This window comes from Coregonus lavaretus, assembly GCF_964263955.1.
Source record: "Coregonus lavaretus genome assembly, chromosome: 18".
Lineage (NCBI taxonomy): Eukaryota > Metazoa > Chordata > Actinopteri > Salmoniformes > Salmonidae > Coregonus > Coregonus lavaretus.
The window spans coordinates 44,417,801-44,440,805 of record NC_140005.1 but is presented as its reverse complement, the minus strand read 5'-3'; the positions used below and the strand labels follow the sequence as shown (position 1 = coordinate 44,440,805).

Genomic DNA, 23,005 nt, shown 5'->3' with positions numbered 1-23,005 from the left:
GGCACATCTGTTGTGGCAGATGTTGTGGTAACATATAGAGGAGATTGTCATGTTCTGAGTCATGTCTGGAGGTGTTGCGAGTCTGGAACTGCGTTCCAAATGGCATCCTATTCCCTGTGCACTGTAAAAAGTGGGATGACGTAGTTGTTCATCTGAAGTGTTTTTACTGATTGGAATGATTCGTTCAACCTATTCTATTCCATTAGTCTGAAATCAAATAACGAATTTGTCAGATCAATGTGAATTGTTATATTGAATGAAAGCTTCTGAATTGCTTTCAACACCTCATGCTCATGAGCATTGAATAGCAGTGGAGGCAGTGGTGCGGTAGCCTATCAGAAGAGTGGCTTATTGGGGGCGTGGATTTCATTTTGTTCTTTTTGCCCACCGGTGAGAGTGACATTCCAGTTAATGTGGTCTCTTGTATTTGTTATTCAAGGTGAAACTTGTACACTGCCAGTATCTGTAATGATACAGTACTTGCATAAGTGCATGTGATAGTAAAGAGTCTGATAAGGTTTCTATGTTAAGGTAGCCATAGCTTGGTTATGATATTGCAGTTACTTCTGTAAAGAATACATTTGGAAACAGTATTTCAAGTTATTGAACAAACTTAATTTCTTAATTTACAGGGAATTGATTAAATTGCTTGTAACCCAATTGAAGAAAAGTGGATAGGTAATTCCAAAGTAAAAAGTGAACTTGGAAGAAGAGTTTTAAAAAGGGTTGTATTTACATTAAATATTAGTTTGTATTTGTTCTTTATTAGGTTGAACCAAAAGGGAAAAGTAGGTTGAGTGTTGAAACAAATAGCTTGCAACTTGAAATAAAGGTTTGTTAATAATTGAAAAAACCTAACTAATTTACTTGTAACCAGTTGAAGTACATTTTTTAGGTTGATCCAAAGAGTCATTTTTTACAGTGTGGGCCGTGGGCAAAAGTGGTGCACGATATTGGGAATAGGATCCCATTTGCGACACAACATAGGTATATTGGTCCGTCGGGTTGGCTGAGCTGCGTGTATTTATAATTGCCATCCTCCAATGTACAGTTGAAGTCGGAAGTTTACATACACCTTAGCCAAATACATTTAAACTCAGTTTTTCACAATTCCTGACATTTAATCCTAGTAATAATTCCCTGTCTTAGGTCAGTTAGGATCACCACTTTATTTTAAGAATGTGAAATGTCAGAATAATAGTAGAGAGAATGATTTATTTCAGATTTTATTTCTTTCATCACATTTTTAATGGGTCAGAAGTTTACATACACTCAATTAGTATTTTGGGAACATTGCCTTTAAATTGTTTAACTTGGGTCAAACGTTTCGGGTAGCCTTCTACAAGCTTCCCACAATAAGTTGGGTGAATTTTGGCCCATTCCTCCTGACAGAGCTGGTGTAACTGAGTCAGGTTTGTAGGCCTCCTTGCTCGCATACGCTTCAGTTCTGCCCACAAATGTTCTATAGGATTGAGGTCAGGGCTTTGTGATGGCCACTCCAATACCTTGACTTTGTTGTCCTTAAGCTATTTTGCCACAACTTTGGAAGTATGCTTGGGGTCGTTGTCTATTTGGAAGACCCATTTGTGACCAAGCTTTAACTTCCTGAGATGTTGCTTCAATATATCCACATCATTTTCCTTCCTCATGATGCCATCTATTTTGTGAAGTGCACCAGTCCCTCCTGCAGCAAAGCACCCCCACAGCATGATGCTGCCACCCCCATGCTTCACGGTTGGGATGGTGTTCTTCGGCTTGCAAGCGACCCCCTTTTTCCTCCAAACATAACGATGGTCATTATGGCCAAACAGTTATATTTTTGTTTCATCAGACCAGATGACATTTCTCCAAAAAGTACGATATTTTTTCCCATGTGCAGTTGCAAACCATAGTCTGGCTTTTTTATGGCGGTTTTTGGAGCAGTGGCTTCTTCCTTGCTGAGCGGCCTTTCAGGTTATGTCGATATAGGACTCTTTTTACTGTGGCTATAGATACTTTTGTACCTGTTTCCTCCAGCATCTTCACAAGGTCCTTTGCTGTTGTTCTGGGATTGTTTTGCACTTTTTACACCAAAGTATGTTCATCTCTAGGAGACAGAACGCGTCTCCTTCCTGAGCGGTATGACGGCTCCGTGGTCCCATGGTGTTTATACTTGCATACTATTGTTTGTACAGATGAACGTGGTACCTTCAGGCATTTGGAAATTGTTCCCAAGGATGAACCAGGCTTGTGGAGGTCTACCATTGGCTGATTTCTTTTGATTTTCCCATGATATCAAGCAAAGAGGCACTGAGTTTGAATGTAGGCCTTGAAATAGATCCACAGGTACACCTCCATTTGACTCAAATGATGTCAATTAGCCTATCAGAAGCTTCTAAAGCCATGACATAATTTTCTGGAATTTTCCAAGCTGTTTAAAGGCACAGTCAACTTAGTGTATGTAAACTTCTGATCCACTGGAATTGTGATACAGCGAATTATAAGTGAAATAATTTGTCTGTAAACAATTGTTGGATGCGCAAAGTAGATGTCCTAACCGACTTGCCAAAACTATAGTTTGTTAACAAGACATTTGTGGAGTGGTTGAAAAACGAGTTTTAATGACTCCAACCTAAGTGTATGTAAACTTATGAACTTCAACTGTACTTGCATGCGCATGCACGCACGCGCACACACACACACAGAGCAGAGTTTTTCTCTTGAGAACTGTAATGATGAGAGACAGAAACACAGGGAGGGAGAAAGTGATAGAGAAAGAAAGAGAAGGCAGGCGTTTCGAAGAGGCAGAAGAGGAGAATGAGAGAAGTAGAGAAAAGGGGAGGGGGGGGGGGTTGAGAGAGAAATACTGTAACAAGTGGGAGAGATAGAAAGTAAGAGAGATATAGATGTAAAAGGAGATGGTGATGCAAGCACAGTCTCTAACACACAGAAACACACACACAGGTCACTGGGGGGCGTTTGGAGAGGGTTTAATAATAGACTAATTGCGTCTGGTAAGAACATATCAAAGCTGCCTCTTGAACAGAGAGCGGAAAAGAAAGAGAGATGGAGAGAGATAGAGGCAGAGGGGGAGAGAGAGTGAAATAGGGAGAAAAATAAAGAATAAAAGAGGGAGAGAGATAGTGAGAGAGAAAGAGAGAGCTTTGGATGGATGCATTACCACTTACATGTTACCCGCACCTTTCTAATGAGGTAGAGTGAAAGGATAGAGATGGAGAGACGGAGAATAAACAACATTAATTTGTTGGGGAAAAGGATGCACAGACAAAAAAAGAAAAAGATTTCAGTGTATGAAAAAAGTGATGAAAACAGTGTGTCACAATGGAAGCAATCCCATTGGGCTATATATTACATACACAGTAAATCCACCTGGAAATATCTTCAAAAATATTCCAACTTTTAAGTATTCTTTCAGTGATTCTATGTGAAACAGGACCTTTTTTTCATCCTTGTGGAAATCTTCTGAGGTGTCATAAGCCCGGCAGCAGTGAGCCCCGTCACCTGACGATCCAATCTTGTAATTAGCCCTCGGGCAAAACCATTAACACCGCACCCCTCCCGGGGGGGGGGGGGGGGGGGGGGTGACATTCATGTAATCCACTAGCGCTGCTATCATCGCTATCACATCACAGTGGCACCTTTCGCTCCATGCAGTGATGCCTATTAGCGCCTTGGCAAAGGGAGTTGATTGGCTGATTTGCATAATCCATGGCGTGGTGGATGATATCAGGGGTGGCGCGTCTGAGATGGCGCGCGGTGCCATATGAGTTGCCCAGATTGTCCATCTGTGGGCAATGAGATGGGCGAGTGCCCGTTATGGTATGCTGCGGAAGTGGATGATGGTTACTAATAACGGGCCTCTGCCACCAGGGCCGGATGTCCCTGGATGTCCCAACTCCCCAGATGTCTGTGTGACACTGACGCATTCCAAGAATAGATCGGGGTGCTAATGATGATAGAGCGCCATGGCCTAGTTATTCCCATTGGAGGTCTAATGTCTTAAATGGTGCTTTGTTTACCTGGAGCTACTGTTCCTTGATAAACACGCATGCACGCACACGCACCTTGAGAAACACTAACGCCACACACACGCACCTTGCGAAACACACACGCACAGATAAAGACTGAGAAATACTCAGCCTGTTTTTGGTTTTTGAGGGACATAACATAGAACGCAGAGAACTCAGTGGCAGCTGCATTTGCTAAGACCCACCGCTCAGCATACAAACACACATATATACGGCTAGGGATGTGATTCAGAACAACCAAGAAAATCAGGGAAAATAAGACATTGGTCAGGCCTCAGGGTCAATTTCTATAATGTATGAATGAACAGAGGATTGTGCCAATAAAGCAGTCTGAGTTCTTGATAAAAGACTAACTAAATCTCTTCCCTGATGACTCACTGTAGGTAGGAAAAGAGATTGTGGTGCATGGCTCTAAGACACAGACAGACAGATAGTAGACAGGCAGACCGTATGTTGACAGACAGATAGACAGACAGTACACGGCAGACAGACGTCCAGATGTACCGTTGTTCTCCAAGACAGACAGACAGACTTAGTAAGAAGACAGCACGAAGACAGACGTCGAGACTGACCGTTGTTCTCCTGGGCCAGGAGCAGGGCCTGCAGGGAGGTGTGCGGGCTGACTTCCAGCTGGCACACCAGCACCTTGGCACGGCTCAGGGCTGGCAGGGACCGCCACAGATCCTTGCCACCCACCAGCAGGTTGGCGCCGGCCACGATCACGATGGCGTTCTCCCCTGCGGATGTGACACAACTGGAAGTGGCCCGATGGAAAGATAATGATGGGATAGTAGGCTCACTCGCCCTTGCATACGACAACATATGTACAGTATGTGTGTTTCTGTGTGTGTGTCTTCTCTGCACAGATTGTAAAATGAGCCAGGACAAATGAGCCAGACTGTGTCTGCAAATAGAACCAGGTGATATAATGCATCAGCTGATATGTGGGTGGGCGCACCACTTGAGTCTGTATGTGTGTTAGAGCTCTGTACAGAGTAGGGTTTATATGGAAGTAGCGGTGCTTGCTGATACTTTCCCCATTCAGATGCACTTAGTGTGTGTGTGTGTGTATGTGTGTTAGTACACATCCAACGAATAATGCTCCTCAGTAAAGCATATGTACAGTATGTGTGTGTCTGAGTGAGTAACCAAGTAGGTGCACATTCGATGAGCGAGTGATCGTGTATGTGTTATTTGTTGGGGGGGCCTTATTTACCTGCATCGTTGGCGATGATGGAGGCAGTACCAGCGGCAGCGGCAGCCGTCTGCCCCACAAAGTCTAGAGAGGGAGAAAAAGAGAATAAATATTAAGCATTTCAATACATATAAAGTAACCCTTCGTTTCTCATCTTTTGCCACTTTCGGTTCAATTACACTGCGAAAACTCAATCTTAAACCAAGCATATCTAAACATACTATTTAGATCTAGGTCTGGGATGATGCATGCCATGAAATCACATACATCTGTTGGGTTTTAAACTCGTTTTGAAATAAGTGCAGCTAATTTGGAGTATTTTAAGAATAGATTGATGTTTTGAACATTGTAAGTTTTGGTATTTTAACCTGTGGATACACCATTGTCCTTGAAATTCAAAATTTAGTTTTCTCCAAAGAAGTCTTTGCCAACCTGAAAAAAATGTAATGATGAAACTTTGAAAACACTGATCTAAGCCATACATAGAGATACAGAGATATCGACAGAATTGGGTTGTATTTTCTTGTACCCCGCTGGCATACTGGCAAAGTGCCGTCACTCAACACAAACACATGCACACACACACGGCCATCGCGCCAAGCCTTCAAGATATGACGATCCCACCCATCCGACGCCTCCTCATGTCCACCTCTCCTCTCCACTTCCCTCTATCCCTCCATCCGCTCTGGGATGTCCACATCATAAACTCATTCGGGGGGCGTAAAAGGGGTCCCCACCTCGCCCTCAGGCTCCCCACTTTTATCCTACGCTTTCAAGTAAGAAGTCAAAGAGGCATCTGTGCCCTATCTGCCTATGATGTGTAGTATGCAGTGGTTGTAGTACTATAATGGCAGCCTTGGCCCCCTTTTTGTTTGAAGTGCGGCCTTCCTCCTTCGATGTTTCTTAAAAGCCTAGGCATCTATTTTTGGGCTCTGCCCATGCCTGGAGAGCCTCTCCTGTGTTGTACTGTGTATCGATCTGGCCCTTTGTTCTTGACAGAGGTGGGGCTTCAGCTACTTTGGTGAAAGTTTTTCATGCTGTGCTATGCCTAGCTGATTAGAGACCTTGGGTTAGATGTATGGGAATAATGGGTGTTTGAAGGAGAATGGTGTGTGGGTGTGTGTTATGCATGTGTAATGGTACAGATCAAGAGAGAATGAGGGCCAGGCGTTGAAAGGTGGGGTGAGAGGAGGTCGGTTTGACTAAGGTAAAAGAGTAATCGACTGGTTAGTAGGTAGGTAAGTATACAGTGGGGAGAACAAGTATTTGATACACTTTTGCAGGTTTTCCTACTTACAAAGCATGTAGAGGTCTGTAATTTTTATCATAGGTACACTTCAACTGTGAGAGAGGGAATCTAAAACAAAAATCAAGAAAATCACATTGTATGATTTTTAAGTAATTAATTTGCATTTTATTGCATGACATAAGTATTTGATCACCTACCAACCAGTAAGAATTCCGGCTCTCACAGACCTGTTAGTTTTTCTTTAAGAAGCCCTCCTGTTCTCCACTCATTACCTGTATTAACTGCACCTGTTTGAACTCGATGGCCAAGACCAGAGAGCTGTGTAAGGACATCAGGGATAAAATTGTAGACCTGCACAAGGCTGGGATGGGCTACAGGACAATAGGCAAGCAGCTTGGTGAGAAGGCAACAACTGTTGGCGCAATTATTAGAAAATGGAAGAAGTTCAAGATGACGGTCAATCACCCTTGGTCTGGGGCTCCATGCAAGATCTCACCTCATGGGGCATCAATGATCATGAGGAAGGTGAGGGATCAGCCCAGAACTACACGGCAGGACCTGGTCAATGACCTGAAGAGAGCTGGGACCACAGTCTCAAAGAAAACCATTAGTAACACACTACGTCGTCATGGATGAAAATCCTGCAGCGCACGCAAGGTCCCCCTGCTCAAGCCAGCGCATGTCCAGGCCTTCTGAAGTTTGCCAATGACCATCTGGATGATCCAGAGGAGGAATGGGAGAAGGTCATGTGGTCTGATGAGACAAAAATATAGCTTTTTGGTCTAAACTCCACTCGCCGTGTTTGGAGGAAGAAGAAGGATGAGTACAACCCCAAGAACAACATCCCAACCGTGAAGCATGGAGGTGGAAACATCATTCTTTGGGGATGCTTTTCTGCAAAGGGGACAGGACGACTGCACCGTATTGAGGGGAGGATGGATGGGGCCATGTATCGCGAGATCTTGGCCAACAACCTCCTTCCCTCAGTAAGAGCATTGAAGATGGGTCGTGGCTGGGTCTTCCAGCATGACAACGACCCGAAACACACAGCCAGGGAAACTAAGGAGTGGCTCCGTAAGAAGCATCTCAAGGTCCTGGAGTGGCCTAGCCAGTCTCCAGACCTGAACCCAATAGTAAATCTTTGGAGGGAGCTGAAAGTCCATATTGCCCAGCGACAGCCCCGAAATCTAAAGGATCTGGAGAAGGTCTGTATGGAGGAGTGGGCCAAAATCCCTGCTGCAGTGTGTGCAAACCTGGTCAAGACCTACAGGAAACGTATGATCTCTGTAATTGCAAACAAAGGTTTCTGTACTAAATATTAAGTTCTACTTTTCTGATGTATCAAATACTTATGTCATGCAATAAAATGCAAATTAATTACTTAAAAATCATACAATGTGATTTTCTGGATTTTTGTTTTAGATTCCTTCTCTCACAGTTGAAGTGTACCTATGATATAAATGACAGACCTCTACATGCTTTGTAAGTAGGAAAACCTGCAAAATCGGCAGTGTATCAAATACTTGTTCTCCCCACTGTATACATATATGGATAGAAAGAGAGAGAGTGTACATAGAGAGAGACAGAGAGAGAGAGAGAGAGAGGTGTGTGTGCGTGCGTGCGTGCTTGCCATATACTGTCACTGTGTCATACCTTGCAGACCATGGCAGTCTTGGCTTCCATTCTAGCTGCCGGATACATTGGTTTGCCCCTTTGCCTCCGAAACTGATGAAGAAATTGTGACCATGGATGGTCTCTCCCGCCTTGGGTAGCCTTGGTGCCTGTCTGAGGGAGAAATAGCACAGGTGAAAATATCCCTCACAGTCTCACAATACAACCCTTTAGTAAAACGTCTAAACGAAACTTAAAAAAGCTATGACACGGGTTCAATGATATGTCCATTATTGAGACAGCAACAATTGTTCTCTGGTGATATGATCTCTGCTAATAACAGACTATGGGGATTGCCTAGACTTAAACCACAACTGCTTTGACTTGACTGTGTCAGTGCCAATGCCAGTAATGCCTGACTCACTACAGGATTGGTCCATGCTTACCACCGTCCTCTCTCCCCCAGGCTACCACCCTACGGGCTGGTGATGACAGAGAGAGTCACCAGGCTACTTCAGGGTCACAGCAGGGTGGCAAGAACATGGTGAATAACTTGTTTTTTCACCATGACCCATAGCTATTATTGACATTTGGATACGGATAAAGTGTGTGTGTGTTGCAACTGGGAACTTGGACATCTCCGACATCCGACTTCAGTGATTTCAATACAACTGGGAACTCAAAAAAAAGGAGCTCAGACTGGGAAAAATTGTTTTGAACGGTCATCCAACTTTGAATTCCAAGTCGGAAACTCAGGCATTTTAGAAAATACTACAGTAATGTCTGCAAAAACACTACAGTCAGCAAAAACACTACAGTAATTACTATAGTAAATACTACATAATTTAATTTGCATATACCCTGCCCATTCCCCTCCCCCATATCCCAATTTGTGCCACCCATAAGTGAAAAACCTACATGCCAAGTATAGACCATATATTGTGTTCCCAACAGGTTAAAGAAAAGAGCAGAAGCGCTGAGCTATCTGTTCAACCTACCTACCTACCTACGTACCTACCTACCTACCTACCTACCTACCTACCTACCTACCTACCTACCTACCTACCTACCTACCTACCTACCTACCTACCTATTATGGAAAATGTGTTCTTTCAATATTTTGTTCAGTAGACTTCCCCTGCTATGTCAAAGATAATAAAACAAAAACACTACAGTAATGTGCGCAAAAACAGTATACTACAGTCCGCAAAAAACACTACAGTAACGACCATAGTATATACAAAGTTTTTTTTTTACTACAGTATTCTACAATCATGTCCGCAACACTACAGTAAATACTGGATTCCCAGCTACTCTTCCTGGGGTCCAGCAACATAAGACAGTTACATACAGTTTAAAATATTACATGACATTACATTTCATAACACCTTACCCAACACATTCAGTGTGTTCCCTCAGGCCACCACTCCACCACCACATATTTACAATACACATCCATATGCACGTGTGTGTCTTATAATTTCTGTGTGTCTGTGCCTGTGTGTGTCTCTTCACAGTCCCCACTGTTCCAAAATATGTATTTTGATCTGTTTTTTTAAATCCGATTCTACTGCTTGCATCAGTTACCTGATGTGGAATAGAGTTCCATGTAGCCATGGCCCTATGTAATACTGTGCACCTCCCATTGTCTGTTCTTGACTTCTGGATCGTGAAGAGACCTTTTGTTGCATGTCTTGTAAAGTATGCATGGGTGTCCGAGCTGTGTGCTAGTAGTTTAAACAGACACCTCGGTGCACTCAGCATGTCAACACTTCTTACAAAAACAAGTAATGATGAAGTCAATCTCTCCTCCACTTTGAGCCAGGAGAGATTTACATGCATATTAATGTTAGCTCTCTGTGTACATTTAAGGGCCAGCCATGCTGCCCTGTTCTGAGCCAATTGTAATTTTCCGAGGTCCCTCTTAGTGGCACCTGACCACACAACTGAACAGTAGTCCAGGTGCGGCAAAACTAGAGCCTGTAGAACCTGCCTTGTTGACAGTGTTGTTAAAAAGGCAGAGCAGTGCTTTATTATGGACAGACTCCTCCCCATCTTAGTTACTGTTGTATCAACATGTTTTGACCATGACAGGTTACAATTCAGGGTTACTCCAAGCAGTTTAGCCACCTCAACTTGCTCAATTTCCACATTATTTATTACAAGATTTAGTTGAGGTTTATGGTTTAGTGAATGATTTGTCCGAAATACAATGCTTTTAGTTTTAGAAATATTTAGGACTAACTTATTCCTTGCCACCCATTCTGAAACTAACTACAGCTCTTTGTTAAGTGTTGCAGTGATTTCACTTGCTGTAGTAGCTGACGTGTATAGTCATCCACATACATAGCCACACTGGCTTTACTCAAGGCCAGTGGCATGACATCAGTAAAGATTGAAAAAGGTAAGGGGCCTAGACAGCTGCCCTTGGGAATTCCTGAATCTACCTGGATTATGTTGGAGAGGCTTCCATTAAAGAACACCCTCTGTGTTCTGTTAGACAGGTAACTCTTTATCCACAATATAGCAGGGGGTGTAAAGCCATAACACATACATTTTTCCAGCAGCAGACTATGATCGATAATGTCAAAAGCCGCACTGAAGTCTAACAAAACAGCTCCCACAATCTTTTTATCATCAATTTCTCTCAGCCAATCATCAGTCATTTTTGTAAGTGCTGTGCTTGTGGAATGTCCTTCCCTATAAGCGTGCTGAAAGTCTGTTGTCAATTTGTTTACAGTAAAACAGCATTGTGTCTGGTCAAACACAATTTTATCCAAAAGTTTAGTTAAGCGTTGGTTAAAGGCTGATTGGTTGGGTATTTGAGCCAGTAAAGGGGGCTTTACTATTCTTGGGTAGCAAAATTACTTTTGCTTTGCTCCAGGCCTGAGGGCACACACTTTCTAGTAGGCCTAGATTGAAGATATGGCAAACAGGAGTGGCAATATCGTTCGCTATTATTCTCAGTAATTTTCCATCCAAGTTGTCAGACCCTGGTGGCTTGTCATTGTTGATAGAAACAATTATTTTTTCACTTCTTCCACACTCACTTTACGGAATTCAAAATTACAATGCTTGTCTTTCATAATTTGATCAGTTATACTTGGATGTGTAGTGTCAGCGTTTGTTGCTGGCATGTCATGCCTACGTTTGCTAATCTTGCCAATGAAAAAATCATTAAAGTAGTTGGCAATATCAGTGGGTTTTGTGATGAATGAGCCATCTGATTCAATGAATGATGGAACTGAGTTTGCCTTTTTGCCTAAAATTCCATTTATGGTGCTCCAAAGCTTTTTACTATCATTCTTTAGGTCATTTATCTTTGTTTAATAGTGTAGTTTCTTCTTTCTACTCAGTTTAGTCACATGATTTCTCAATTTGCAGTACGTTTGCCAATCGGTTGTGCAGCCAGACTTATTTGCCATTCCTTTTGCCTCATCCCTCTCAACCATATCATTTTTAAATTCCTCATCAATCCACGGGGATTTAACAGTTTTTATAGTCATTTTCTTAAATGGGTGCATGCTTATTAGTAACTAGGATAAGCAATTTCATAAATGTGTCAAGTGCAGTGTGTGGTTGCTCCTCATTACACACCACAGGCCAACAAATATTCTTTACATCAACAACATAGGAATTAACCATAGTATTTAACCATAGTATTTCTTCACGTGGGTGTGTGAGTGTGTATACGGTATGAAAGCAAAGGTAACTGAACTAAATGAATATCGCCCCGTAGCACTCACCTCTGTCATCATGAAGTGCTTTGAGAGACTAGTCAAGGATCATATCACCTCTACCTTACCTGTCACCCTAGACCCACTTCAATTTGCTTACCGCCCCAATAGATCCACAGACGATGCAATCGTCATCACACTGCACACTGCCCTATCCCACCTGGACAAGAGGAATACCTATGTAAGAATGCTGTTCATTGACTATAGCTCAGCATTCAACACCTTAGTACCCTCCAAGCTCATCATTAAGCTCGAGGCCCTTGGTCTGAACCCCGCCCTGTGCAACTGGGTCCTGGACTTCCTGACGGTAGGAAACAACATCTCTACTTCGCTGATCCTCAACACTGGGGCCCCACAAGGGTGTGTGCTCAGCCCCCTCCTGTACTCCCTGTTCACCTATGACTGCGTGGCCAAGCACGCCTCCAACTCAATCATCAAGTTTGCAAATGACACAACAGTAGTAGGCTTGATTACCAACAATGACGAGACCGCCTACAGGGAGGAGGTGAGGGCTCTGGGAGTGTGGTGCCAGGAAAATAACCTCTCACTCAACGTCAACAAAACAAAGGAGATGATCGTGGACTTCAGGAGAGTGCACCCCCCTATCCACATCGACTGGACCGCAGTGGAGAAGGTGGAAAGCTTCAAGTTCCTTGGCGTACACATCACTGACAAACTGAAATGGTCCACCCACGCAGACAGTGTGGTGAAGAAGGCGCAACAGAGCCTCTTCAACCTCAGGAGGCTGAAGAAATTTGGCTTGGCACCTAAAACCCTCACAAACTTTTACAGATGCACAATTGAGAGCATCCTGTCGGGCTGTATCACCGCCTAGTACGACAACTGCACCACCCGCAACCGCAGGGCTCTCCAGAGGGTGGTGCGGTCTGCCGAACGCATTACCAGGGGCAAACTACCCGCCCTCCAAGACACCTACAGCACCCAATGTCACAGGAACGCCAAAAATATAATCAAGGAAATCAACCACCCGAGCCACTGCCTGTTCACCCCGCTATCATCCAGAAGGCGAGGTCAGTACAGGTGCATCAAAGCTGGGACCGAGAGAATGAAAACAGCTTCTATCTCAAGGCCATCAGACTGTTAAATAGCCATCACTAGCACATTAGAGGCTGATGCTGCCTATTGAAATCACTGGCCACTTTAAGAAATGGAACTCTAGTCACTTTAATAATGTTTACATATCTTGCACTACTCATCTCATATGTATATACTGTATTCTATTCTATAATATTCTACTGTATCTTAGTCCATGCCGCTCTGTCATTGCTTGTCCATATATATATATATTCTTAAATTCCATTCCTTACTAGATTTGTGTGTATTGGGTATATGTTGTGAAATTGTTAGATATTACTTGTTAGATATTACTGCACTGTCAGAGCTAGAAGCACAAGCATTTCGCTACACCCGCAATAACATCTGCTAAACACGTGTATGTGACAAATACGATTTGATTTGATTTGCATTTGTGTATGTGTGTATTTGTGTGTGTGTGTGTGTGTAGCAGGTATGGTGGTTGAGATACGAGGGTATTACAGTAAGTCTACAAAAATAGTTATTTGTTGTTTTTCCCATCCTCAGAATTTCCAGTAACCTGGGTGTTGATGCAGGAGATTTTAGGTTGTTTTGGTCAAAACCAAAATAGCGGGGAACGTATGGGAGTCCATATGCTCAATAGTTTTGATGAATCATGTCCTATGTCTTATGTCCTCTCTTTCTTAGGACATTTCTTTCAGAAACACATTTGTGCAGAGGTGGGATCAAGTCACTATTATTTGAGTCACAAGCAAGTCTCAAGTCATAAGGTCCAAGTTTCAAGTTGAGTCACAAGTAGAACGGGTCAAGACTCAAGTCAATTCCAAGTCCTGCATTCTAAGAGCAAGTCAAGTCGAGTCCAGTCATTTCAACACCATGCATACATGGAACAATCATTTTCTCTTATTCAAAGTTCTGACTCCAAAGTGTGTGGAGCCACAGGCCACGTAACTGATTTCTCTGTGCGCTGAGGTGCCCGTGCTCCTCTTACGCACAACAAAAATGACAGCAACATAGGAACTAGACACACGGAACTACGACATAACTCTGGAAATATGAAGAAAGGAAACCATACATTGAATAAACAGAACTTCTACCTCATGAGTCTTGCGAAAGTTCATGTGCACAATAAACATCGCGCCCACTCAGAGCAGGGTAAGAAATGGTTGGCTAAATGAAAATGTATCGTAAGCCTATTAAGCATGAAACAGATCAAGTAAATGTGTAGCAATAAACGGTAAAGGGATGGAATGATGAAATGCTAGCAATAGGCGACATGCACAGGCGAGCATGACGTATTTCCGGTTAAATCTCAGGATGGATGTAAACTTCCGGTTATCGTAGAATGCTGTGCTACCGTATGCTAGCATTGAATGCTTGTCGTCAAAAACATCCGAAACGGTTAATTGTTTAAATGTTTATGTTAATGTTTTTACTTGTAATACTTCGTCTTGACTTATAACACGATGACGTGTAAACATACGAAAGTGTCCTTTCAAAAATGGGATGACAGCTCTTCCAGCCAACACTGCTGTGTGCCGCAATGTACAGTGTCTGCCAGATGCAATTCTTCTGTTAGTTTTTTTACTTTTCCCAAAGACAGTGAACTACATAAACGGTGGGTGATTAACATTCGACAAGTCAACTTTCTTACAACAAACACACGAGTCTGCAGCCGACACTTTCTAAGTGAAGATGTGATAGAGCCTCCGACTCCAGCTGGGCGCAGACGTCTGAAGAAGGGAGCTGTTCCAGTGCTGTTTCAATGGAACAATTTCAGTCTTCCAGCCCCACGGCCCGGAGTTTGGGAAAGGACCGAGCGTCCCAACACAGAAACCATGAATGATCCGTCTGTGGAATTGGACTGTCCTCCTGACCATGACTACTGCAACAGTACTGAACCTGCTGCGCTGGAGATGTCCCTTGACCACAATGAAGAACTTAGTGTAGAGATAGCAAGGGTCCGAAATCAAATTGAGGAGATAACTATCAGCAGCAAGTTCTGCTTGGAGTTCTGCTCTAGATCTAGGCTATCTACTAGTGCATTAATTGTATTTTAAAATACTGAGAAGAGCAGTCAGCAAAAGGACTGACGTGTGCGTGGTCCAGTTTCTGACCTTAGTGCCAAATGTTCTAAGATGTTGTATAACTGTCAATAAGGATGCTAACATGCTTGCAATTTAATGTTGTGTATGGACACTTAACATATAGAAATGTAACACGTATGTCCCACAGGTTTGCAAGTCATGCCCACCTGATGGCCTTTTGGAAGCAGATAGAGCCAGCCACCTGCAAGATCATACGGGTGACAAGAGCACAAAGTGTAGCAAAGACTGATGAGGCCCCTCACACTGGCAATGCAGCGGTGAATATATTTTACAGTTGTTCTTACAAAGCAAGATATATTGCATCATCTTATTATCTTGAAAGTTAAGCCAGTAACAATCTATTTGTGTAATGAGGTAATAATGGAATTCTTACTCTTTTCAGGTTCTTCAACCCATTGACACATTTTTTCTCTTCGTGAATTACTTGTCATTGGGTCTGATGCAGAAGGATCTGGCCCACAGATCCAAAATCCACCAGTCAACTGTAAGCCGCATCATAAATACATGGGCTAACTTCCTGTATACTGTACTAGGGGCTGTGGGTATTTGGCTGGATGAGGAGACTGTCAAATCTCACATGCCAGAGGTTTTTCAGGGTTACTCTGACACACAAATTATTTTGGACTGTACCGAAATACGCTGCCAAACACCTAGTTCTCTTCTCCTCCAGAGTGAGGTGTTCTCGAACTATAAATCACACTGTACATTTAAAGGATTAATTGGGATGGCCCCTCACAGCACAGTAACCTTTGTGTCGTCTCTCTATGAAGGTGCCATCAGCGATAAAGAGATTCTGAAGCAGTCTGGCATTGTGGCTATCTTAAACCCATCTATGGCCATAATGGTTGACAAGGCTTTCCTTGTAGAAGACTGTGTGCCCTGCAAGGTCCACATACCTACCTTTCTGTGTAAGAGAGCACAACTGTCTGAGCCAGAGGTCAGGAAGACACAATCTATCTATTGCCAGACTGAGAGTCCACGTGTTGAGCGGCTCATTCGCAGGGTTAAGAAACATACATTATTCAGTACAGTAATCCCTCTTTCATTGACGGGCAGCATCAATCAACTTTGCACAGTTGCCTGTCTTTTGGTCAATTATCAAAATGGGCCCTTTGTTAAAGCCTGGGCAACCAATGGCTAATGTTGGCAGCACAATCCTAAAATGAACACTCATGGATGGCTATGGAACAAATAGGCTGTGATGAAATATGTAATGAAATTCATGTCTTTTTTTTTCAAGAATGTTTTTATTGAGCCACAGATTATCGTACAGACAGTAAATTAGTCAAGTCAGTGCTCACTTTTTTAGAACGGTAACAGTAAAGTTACAACTATTAATCTGTATACATACAATATTTGGTACAGAAAAACAGAATTAAAGCACACAGTGCGAAACCAAATCATAAATAATAAAGAAATGAGGATAGAGAAAAAAAAAAGGTAAGAGTGCATACAAGAAAGTCTCAGTATTTGTATGTTATAATTTGATATGTTACAATTTGTATATGTGGCAATTAAAGGGTAACTATGCAGCTTTTTTAGCTTAATTTACCTTAACTGAACAGCTTCGGAGTCATTGGAATGGTTATATGACTTTTTTCGAGTTGAATGGTGGTCGTGTCCCTTCCCCCTAGCGCCTGTGAGCGGAAAAACCACCCTTGCAACTTTCGGCCGGCGAGCCGCCGTCCACAGCGTCAGGAAGTATCGCGTGATATCAGGTCTCTCGATGTAACAAATTGCTTCACAGCACTGCACACATACGCCCATTCAGGAACCGGCTAACAAGGTAGCAGTGGAGTTTTTCACACTATCGTCATGGCTGAGCCGGCCAAAAAGAAGCAGAAAGCTAGGAAAGCATTGTCGGAGGAACAGAGAAAGAGGAAACGGCAGGCTGACCGAGCAAGGAGTCAGACACAAGTAAACATAGGAGCTGCCAAATATCTATATGTAGGGGGAGCTCTATAGAGAAAAAAGCGAAGAAATGACCAAAACTGCATAGCGCCCCTTTAATATTACAATGTTGTAAATAAGACAGTTAACAAAATAAATGTTAAAATGATTGTACAATAGTTCATGTGTCTGTTCAGTTACTTTTCATAGAGAGGTATTTTGACATGTATGTGTTAAAGAAAAACAAATCACTGCCTTTTTATTTATGAGATGGTATTAGGAGAGATGCTAGTATGCATGTGACACAACTGTCTGGTACTGTCTGGTATTGAAAAAACCATTGTTCGTGGTTTATGCCACTTCTGCTCTGTTTCAGTGCACGAAAGTACAGGAGGGACGACAGACATGCCACATTCAGAGTAATGGGCAGTCTGATATAGTAATGCAACCAAATGGTTGCATATCCCACACCCAGCCACACAGGAACAGTAGCTTTTAACAAGCACAACTGGCTGTGAATCACGCAATGTCATCTGAAATACACAGAAGCATAATTTAATGGGTTTTGAAAGACGAGGGTCTAAAGCAGCAGGAGTAGGAGCAAAACTTGTTCTTTTTACTTTTTACTGGTGTAAGCAACTTATCTACTGTCTCGTGTCACTTTTGTGCTTTCTGCATCACTTTCCTACTGTCTTGCACCACTTGGCTATACTGTCTCCCACCACTTACCTATTGTCGTGTGCCATTTACCTACCTTCAAACAGTTTTGGCAGAGCAGTAGGTGAGTGGTGCAACATTGTAGCCTAGTACCAATAACAACAGTAGAGTGAAGGTTTTGCTCCTAATTCCTCTTGAAAAGTAGAAACATCAAGTACAAAAGCAAGGAAGTTGGGCCATATGTTTATAAAGAAAGAAGTAAAGATGACAGGACAGTTTTGAGTAGAACATCAGCAGTCATCAAGTCAGGAAAAAGTAGTAATCTCATTATTGTTTACATTTCAAACCAAACTCCAATTTGTTTACAACAGACCCAACAACAAAGCATGGCAATTCCCACTCAGCTACCCTGGTCTGTATTAGGCTACCACTGTTCAGCTATCGTGAAAACCACTAAAGTTCTAAAGTGTTCTCTTAGCAATGGCAATCAAAGCTGTGGTAACATTAAACGAGTAAAACATGTGTTGAACGGAACCTTGAACAAGTTCAACAGAACTTTGAACGTGTCACTTAATCTAGTCCTACTCTCAGCTGGTGTGGTGGCTTTAGTTTCTTCATTGAGCGGTAGCAGTGGGCTCTCACAGAGATCTCATTTGTAGCCCTGTTTTTACCTGATACTTTCATAAAAGTACAAACACATGAAGTGAGAGGTATATACACATGATTCAACTTTATTTAAAGCATGATTAACCTGAAGCAGGACAGAGTCATGACTTAAAACACCAAAGCAAGGCTTCGAGCTCAGGCTAGCTAGCGTTAGCATATTACCTTCAAAGTTGCAAAGAAAAGAAGAAACGTCAAATTTGAAGCCTTTATCCAGTTTGCTACGTGGTGTCGTACTGGATGTCCGGACGACCCTCCGTATATCATTAACAGATACTTTAGGCAACTCCAGCAAACACCTTGTAAACTTCATCTCTGCCATCATAACGGTCTACTGTCACTGTCTAATGTTTTTTCCCGGTAACCGGAAATGCCCAAGCATCCTAGTGATGCGTGCATAGAGCCTATTATTGTAGTATTACATGGAATATAGATTTACCACATACAGTGGGGGAAAAAAGTATTTAGTCAGCCACCAATTGTGCAAGTTCTCCCACTTAAAAAGATGAGAGAGGCCTGTAATTTTCATCATAGGTACACGTCAACTATGACAGACAAATTGTGTTTTTCTGGATTTCCTTTTCTCATTTTGTCTGTCATAGTTGACGTGTACCTATGATGAAAATTACAGGCCTCTCTCATCTTTTTAAGTGGGAGAACTTGCACAATTGGTGGCTGACTAAATACTTTTTTTCCCCCACTGTATGCATTTAAACGTGTGAAAGCAACAGCAAACATTTTAACAAGAGAAAAAAGCTGTGCCTATGGTGCCTCTTCGCCACAGTGATAATTCAATTTAACAACAAATTCCAAATGCAAGCTTCATAAGTAAATTATCAATTTCAAGCAATTTTTACATACCAAAAGTAGGCCTATGCTAGTAATTTTTGCCCCATTGCTGGTGAGCTTGCAAAGTAACAGTTAATATTCTTAATCTTCAAACAATTTTTGGAGCTACATATTTATTTACTATGGCAATCCTCTCTACCTACAATTTAAGGTTTGTGCTGCACCTGATCCTATAGCTGTACTGCAAATCAGCAATCTGTTTGCTAGCTCACCCGACCTGTGTTGATTGACAGTTTGCTGGTCCAATCAGAGGGCCGAGTGTGCGTTTCACTAGCCAATCTGTTTCAGTTTTTTTTTTTGCAAGGGCGATGCTGCGGCTACTGTCTCTGGCTGCGTGTAGAGTAATCCACATAGACTCTGTGCCACAAAATGAGTGACAAATTATTACAAAACCTGGCCAGATAATTTCAAGTCATCACTCTCACGTCAAAGTCGAGTCCCGAGTCTTGAGGCCCCAAGTCAGGTAATTTTATTTTCTATCAAATCGAGTCTCAAGTCATGACATTTGTGACTCGAGTCCAAGTCATGTGACGAGTCCACAACTCTGCATTTGTGTACTAATCTATTTTAGCCTATATAATTTAGTCTCACTTTTTTTTTTACAGTATGTTTAATTAGCTTATATAATGCATCTACAGTTGATCCCCATAGGTTGTTTGTTTTGTTGCAATATGAAGGAAACATTTATGTTCAACTCAGATGTCACGATCGTCTGACGAATGAGTAGACCAAAGCGCAGCGCGTTGAGCGAACATGACTTTATTTAATTAAAGCCTGGAACAAAACAACAAATAAGAACGATACGTGAAGTCCTCTGTAACACTGACAGAACATGGAACAAAAACCCACAACACTAAGGTGAACACTGACAGTTTAAATATGGCTCCCAATCAGAGATAACGAGCCGACAGCTGACACTCGTTACCACTGATTGGGAGTCACACGACCAAACAAGGAAACACAACCCAAATACAACACAACCAATACCAAACAACCAAATGAACACACCCTGGCTCAAAATACACAGTCCCGGAGCCAGAGCGTGACAGTACCCCCCCCTAAAGGCGCGGACTCCGACCGCGCCTACACCCCAAATAGGGGAGGGCTGGGTGGGTGTTGCTCCTCGGAGGCGGCTCCGGCTCCGGGCTTGACCACCACCCTACTACAATCCCCCCGTAGTGCCCCCAGTCCGATCTGACCCAGTTAGCTGGATCAGGTCTGCCGACGCGCACCCCTGGCTTGGCGCGTGAGGCAGGAATGGACCGGACCTGGCAGACGATACGCACCCTTTGCATGGTGCGTGGAGCCGGAACAGGCCTCACCAGGCTGAAGACTCGCATCCCTGGCTTGGTGCGAGTAGCAGGAATGGGCTGAATCCGGCTGACGACTCGCACCCTTGGCTTGGTGCGAGTAGCAGGAATGGGCTGAATCCGGCTGACGACTCGCACCCTTGACTTGGTGCGAGTGGCAGGAACAGGCTGAATCCGGCTGACGACTCGCACCCTTGGCTTGGTGCGAGTGGCAGGAACAGGCCGGGTTGGGCCGGCGACGCACACCGTGGACCTAGTGCGTGGAGCAGGGACGGGCTGGACCAGGCTGACGACTCGCACCCTTGGCTTGGTGCGAGTAGCAGGAACGGGCTGGACCAGGCCGACGACGCACACCGTAGGCTTTGTGCGTAGAGCAGGGACAGGCCGGGCTGGGCTGGCGACGCACACCGTAGGCTTTGTGCGTGGAGCAGGGACAGGCCGGGCTGGGCTGGCGACGCACACCACTGACTTGGTGGGAATGGCAGGAACAGGCCGGGCTGGGCTGGCGACGCGCACCACAGACTCGGTGCGGAGCGCAGGAACGGGCCGGGCTGGGCTGTCGACGCACACCTTAGGTTTGGTGCGGGGAGCAGGAATAGACCGGACCGTACTGGGGACACACACCACTGGCTCTACACCGGGATCTGGAACGGGCCGGACCGGACTGGCAACACCCGCCAGTACCTCTCGCCGTGCCTCTACTCCCTCCATCCCCTCTTCTACCAGTGGCCCCCGTAACCTGGCGGCCTCCTCTGCAACCCCGCTGGACCGCTCCATAGCGGCCTCCTGCTGCCCCGATGTCGTGAGCCCCCCCCTAAACATTTTCTGGGGGTCTCTCCTCCCCGTGGACCAGGCCTCCAACATTCTCTCCCACCTCTCGCTCCTCTGTCTCCAACCCTCTTCACTCAGCTCCTCAATGGGCTTGACCCAGTCGAAGCTGCCACGGAGATCAATTAGCGATGGCTCCTGGACACGCTGCTTGGTCTGGTCTTGGTGGGTTTTTCTGTCACGATCGTCTGACGAATGAGTAGACCAAAGCGCAGCGCGTTGAGCGAACATGACTTTATTTAATTAAAGCCTGGAACAAAACAACAAATAAGAACGATACGTGAAGTCCTCTGTAACACTGACAGAACATGGAACAAAAACCCACAACACTAAGGTGAACACTGACAGTTTAAATATGGCTCCCAATCAGAGATAACGAGCCGACAGCTGACACTCGTTACCACTGATTGGGAGTCACACGACCAAACAAGGAAACACAACCCAAATACAACACAACCAATACCAAACAACCAAATGAACACACCCTGGCTCAAAATACACAGTCCCGGAGCCAGAGCGTGACATCAGAAATTGTTCTTCTGTATGTTGGATGACTGGATTCTCTCTCTCTCTCTCTCTCTCTCTCTCTCTCTCTCTCTCTCTCTCTCTCCCCCTCTCTCTCTCTCTACACGAAACAGGGTTGTGATAGTGTTTGTTCCTGATAAGCAGAGTTATACACTACTATGAAACTTGAGAGGAAGTAGGGGAGGGTATGAGAGTGCGTGGGCCAAGCATAGTAATTGCACTCTGCACATGCACACACATACGCAACCACACACACACACACACAGCTTCCGGTCCCACCTTTATTGACAACTGACCACAACTATTGGCTGGCTTGGCTGCCTCTCAGCACCTGTGATTGACAGGTATGGTAAACCCCTGCCCCTCCCTCACCAGACACTCGCCCATTGTCTGTGTATTTGAGAGCGCGCCAACCAAATGGGCAGCTACGTGCTAAAGCTCAACTCCAACTGTTTTCTCCCGCGACACCAAAAGGCCACCACAGGTATTCGGTGATGTCAGCTGTTTGTTTCGAAGCTTGTTATGTCTCTCTTGTTTTTCAAGGAAAATAACTTGGCCTATTCTGTTGTCATTATGAGCAATAGCTAGCAAGGCTACTACGGCTAAGGAGGCCAGTGAGTGCAGCACAGACGAAAACATTTGCTTTCCATTTAAGCTAACCTTCAGAACACACGGATGACTCAGACGCAGAAGTAGCCTGAGAGCTATTACCACATCGGTATCACTATCAGAAGTAGGTTTAAGAGGGACTGAGGATTGTGCAAACATTGCTAACTTTGGACCATTTCCTTATTTCCTTATGCAGCAGTCACGTAGGTTGACATAACCTAGTAGTGCTTTAAAATAGAATAGATTATCAGAAAGGTAAAGGCTTTACAAAGGAGTTTCTTCGAAGACAGGAAGGCCTTATACAGTCATGCTGTGTTGACTCATCAACTAGCTGTGTAGGTTACAGTTTTTCTCAATTGCTAAGACACATTTATTGAAAGCTGCTCTCCTTTTCTCTTAACTGTGAACACAAAACCCAATTTTCAAGCTACATTCACAAAACCTGACTCTTCTTGCAAAACCAAACTTTCACCTCAAAACAGTTCAATCTGTGCTCAAAACTGAACTATGTTGTCAAATCGTGCCCCGAGTCAATCAAAATAAAAAACACTACTGAACAGTCACTAAACACTACGTAGAAAAATAGAAAACACAATGCTCAGGACATGAAGCTGGAGAAATAAATGTTTATTGTTCACTGTAGGCTAAATGCATGTTGCAAAACAAAAAAAACCTGTGCATTTAGCACTT

At 43.8% G+C, this 23,005-nt stretch overlaps 1 pseudogene across 1 annotated transcript in view; it reads right to left on the bottom strand.

Annotated features, from left to right (window-relative positions):
- Positions 1-23,005, bottom strand: part of LOC311145662 (ribokinase-like) — a 57,628-nt pseudogene that overhangs the window by 16,587 nt on the left and 18,036 nt on the right. Inside the window, exons 2-5 of the transcript in view lie at positions 8,126-8,253; positions 5,592-5,655; positions 5,245-5,307; positions 4,601-4,765 (exon numbers count right to left, since the gene is read on the bottom strand). The product of the transcript in view is annotated as a ribokinase-like (transcript). The remainder of the gene's footprint in view (positions 1-4,600; positions 4,766-5,244; positions 5,308-5,591; positions 5,656-8,125; positions 8,254-23,005) is intronic.